This window comes from Camelina sativa, chromosome 3, assembly GCF_000633955.1.
Source record: "Camelina sativa cultivar DH55 chromosome 3, Cs, whole genome shotgun sequence".
Classification (NCBI taxonomy): Eukaryota; Viridiplantae; Streptophyta; class Magnoliopsida; order Brassicales; family Brassicaceae; genus Camelina; species Camelina sativa.
The window spans coordinates 19,005,021-19,009,603 of record NC_025687.1 but is presented as its reverse complement, the minus strand read 5'-3'; the positions used below and the strand labels follow the sequence as shown (position 1 = coordinate 19,009,603).

Sequence of the window (4,583 nt, the reverse complement as noted above, 5' to 3'; positions counted from 1 at the left end):
GTCCATCTACCCACTCGGTCGAGTGCTTGGTCGAGTTGGACTCTGGACCTTGGTTCTTCAGCCTTAACTCTCTTGCTTTCCCTTCAAGATTGCTTCACTTCTCCTCAGGATTGTTTCCATGCTCCTTAAGCTCCAAAATCACCTGTTTATGCATGAAAAGATGCAAATGCAATGCAACTAAACTCGAATGCATGATTAGTCCTAAAGCTACACAATAATGATGAAAATGGCTAGCAAAAGATGCAAAAGATGTGAATAAACTAAGGGAAAACATGGTAAAATATATGAACATCAATCGGTTTGGAGTTGTCTCCCAAAGTGAAGGAGAAACTTCTCTCTTTTCTTACCAAGAATTTGGCCACCTTCTCATGACCTATAGAGGACATGTCGAGAATAGACCCACAAGTAATCCCTCATGAGTTGCAGGTAAATCCTATCTTCAAGCCAATTAAGCAAAAACAAAAGGAATGGTTGATCGAGCTAAAGATGTCAATGATAAAGTGGAAAGATAGTTAAAAGTTGGTTTGATATGTGAAGTTAAATATCCTGATTGGCTCGTCAACCCAGTCATGGTAAAGAAGACGAATGGCAAGTAGAGGGTATGTGTCGACTTTACGAATATCAATAAGGCATGCCTAAAGGACAGCTTCCTTGTCCCCTATATTTACCGACTCGTATAGTCAACTGCGGGCCATGAACTGTTGAGTTTCATGGACGCCTTTCCCGGACATAACTAAATTAAGATGAACCCAGAGGACCAAGAAAAAACCGCATTAATCACGGACATGAGAATTTACAGTTATGTGGTAATGCCCTTCAGACTCAAGAATGCCAGAGCCACTTATCAGCGTCTTCTTAACAACATGTTTAAACTATGCAAGTCTACATCGAAGACATTTTTGTTCGGGATGAAACTCAATCCTGCCAAGTTGAATGTTCTGGGACTTCGAAGGACTAGATTACCACGTGACGAAGCATGTAACAACCAAATGTTAGTAGATTCTATGAACACAATTTATGAGCGACGAGACCAAGCGCTGTTATACCCCGAACAAAGCTTTGAATCGCTCAGGAAGGAATGTGGGGGTCTCAAAGGCCTTAATATTGAGATTGTCTTTTTTGATGTCGTGATCGGCTGTTAGGTCAGTCATCTTCTTTTTATGAAATGTATGCATTTATGAGGAATAGTTGTGTGGATCGAATATTAATTGCATGTTTTAGTATAAATACTGATCATTCACTACACGAAAATACGATCATTGTAATTTTGCTACGGATTTTTGAGTAATTTGCTACGGAGACGAGGAACCTTGCAAATCTCTCACAAATTTGTGCGGGAATGTTTCATAACAAAATTGCGAGGGAATTGCAAGGTTTTGCGAGACAGAGTAGATCCATCGCAAATCTCGCAATATTGCGACACTTTAGCGAGTGACTGCTTCCATAGTAAATTTGTGAAGCACATCTCTTGCAAAATTTCGACGCATTAGCGAGTGACTACTTCCGTAGCAAATTTGGAATGGAGTTGTGAGGGATATTGAGGTCACCAAGCACGTTTTAACCGATAGTAACTATTTTATCGGAAGAAGTCTAACAACCTTGCAAATTGGTGGAAAAAAAAACTAATATAATATTGCTAGCGAATCCCTTGCAAATTTCCTAGCAAATCCATAGCAGTCTTTTTTAGTAAGGCTATAAATAGAAAGTTCATGAGACATCAAAACCAAAATATAAAATACTTACAAAAATACGTTTGCAAAAAAAAAGCCTAGAAATTTTAAAATTTCATAATAATATTTAGGCGCGAGAGCATGAGATATAATACGACGGTTGATGTATAATCATAGAGATCTGGAGACTGGTGATCTGTCGAAACAATTTTTGAGATCGGTTGCGCGGTTGGATGTATCAGGCGATAAACCATGACTTTGTTCTTGAAAATGGTACAAGATTTTGTCCATGTGCTTAAACGATATTTATTTGGAATTAATAATAGAGGATTTATGCCGAATTATTATGTATAATTACGTCATGGAGATGGTTGTAGCAGTAATGTAGGAGTAGTAGTATGAATTATGCTGTTGATCAACCTAGTAATTATGGGCACCAAGAATCTGATCAATTTGTTTTTTTTGGGTATAACGAGGAAAATAGATTTCATGATATGGTTAATCACTACAAGAATTTTGAGTTTTAATAGCACAGTAGTATAGTGTTTATGGCAATAATGCTATCGTTATTAGACCTTTATTTTTTAGATAGCATTTGTGTATATGTAAACGCTATGTTAGATTATATTTAAAAAATGAAAAAAAAATTGCGTAGTTTTAATAGCAATACCAAATAGTAAACGCTATGATAGTGTTAGGCGGTAAACTAAAAATTAGATCGAGTGACATTTAGAAAAATTTGGAGGCTAAAACTTTTCACTTCTCGACAAAAATCCCCAATTACCCACCAACCCTAAAAATTTCATTTCTTCCCTCTCTCTTTTTTTGCTCGAAAGTTATTAGAAGTAAGGTGTGGATAGCAGGACACACACATTCTGATGGAAGACCTGTGAGGGAAGAATTTGCAGAAACTGTTGTAAGAATCACCTAAAATCATAATGTATGTTCTTAAAGTTATTTGAAAGTAGTTTCTATATGTTGTGTATCAATTTTGAATTCAGGAAACGATCAAGACAATTGATAGTGAAATGGACTCCACAAACACGGATAATGTTTGAGACGATGATGTGAGTCAGATACTTGGAAAAGACAAACCAGAAAGACTTAGGGGCATGGGCAGAGGCGCTACTGTTACCAAGATGACATTCTTACATACTAGAGACTCCCATGTCCAGAAACTTGAAGCTACTCAAGCAGAATTACTTACCAAGATTGCAGATTTGGAGAATGTAGTTAGTAACTTAGCTGGTAAAAAGGTAACTATTTTAAACTGGTTCCATGATGTGAAATTTTAACATTTAATTTCCATTTAGATACCAACTTATATGCAACTATCTCAGTTGCGGCCTCGATTCATGATTATGTTTCTTCTAATTTAGTCATGTTACCATTTTTTGTTCTTACACTAATATTATCCTCACCACCAGCATCCATGGTCTCATCATTGCCACCATTAAAAATCCAAGTTTCTATGAAATCGAAAACACCACCACAGCCGCTTTTATCGCTAAGACTCAACCACTATTCCTCCCGAAATCACAACCACTACTCACCTTAATCTTCGTTTTGGATAATTGAAAACGAATCATTTTAATCTTTGTGTCTACTTCATGTAGATGAATATATTTCTCATATATTAACAAGATGTACAGAGGTTGAATATATATACACAAGGAAGAGAGGAGCCTCTAGGTTTAGGCTAATATAGAAGATTCCTAATTCAGAGAGAAGAGATATTGAGTCATTAACGTAAATCTAATCATATCGCTAACATTTCACTCTTAATTAAAATTTATCATTGTCAAAATCACCATTAACGGATCCACCAAATGAAACAAACTGATTCATTGACAATAATAGAATAGACTACCGTCAACGACAATGATATGCACTTAAAAAGGAAAAAAAAACTTATCGGAATTTGAAACCACCACCCGCTTTGACCTTTCACATAATCAGATATCCAGAAAGCTTTTGGCTACAAATGGTTGCTTCCGGTGGTTCTTATGTCGCCGATGAAAAAAAAAAGAACATAAAGAAGGTGTTAATAGTAGAAATATTGTCGTCTTTTAAACATGCACACATACACAATAGACGGCCCATTTATATAGATACCCATTACTAACTCATATAGTTTTACATTTTTCTTTCTGAATATTTGATATTGTGATGCATTTTTCCTTTTTGGTTTAAACTTAAATTAAGTTTATGTTGTAGAAGCGAACGAGACACATACCTGAAAACTAAAAATCAAAAAGACATAGGAAAACTAAACGTGGAATAATAGAGCACTTGACCATTGTAGCGGTAATTAAATCCATAACACACCTTAACAAATACATTAACTAGGAAAGTAAAAAAAGTGAGCGAGAGAGAAAGAGGAAAGCTATGTTTCCATTTCACTCCAGCTGGTAACGCCACGTCATCCTGCAAAATCTCAAATCCAGGGAGATAATGAAAACACAATTCCTCTTCTACGAAACCCTAGAAATCTTAACGCCATGAACCACGACGTGAACCACCGCCACGTAAGCCGACTCTGTCACCAAGCGTCGTGAGAGTGTAACCTGTGAAGCCATCACTCGGGGGAGAGAGAACCACCGGAAGATAATTGTCGGTGTGGCAAGTGAAACCTTGAGTCCTTGAAATGTTTAGTCAGCTCTTCTTTTCCCTATAACAAAAATCAACCACAAAATTTTAACAACTCTAAATACGCAACTGCAGTAACTAAACAAGGAATAAAAGAGTCTTAAACAACCAAAACAAGCGTCTTTAACAAACAAAACGATAGATATCCAAACACTAAATCATATCAGAAGAAGAAACGACGTTTACTCTATATAAGCAACAACAATAAAAAAACCAAGAACAATACAGAGTCTTTTAACAAACAAAACAAGACAAAAAGAGACT

At 36.2% G+C, this 4,583-nt stretch overlaps 1 pseudogene; it reads right to left on the bottom strand.

Moving 5' to 3' along the window:
- The window catches only part of LOC104777518, a 2,282-nt pseudogene continuing 1,666 nt past the window's right edge, over positions 3,968-4,583 (bottom strand).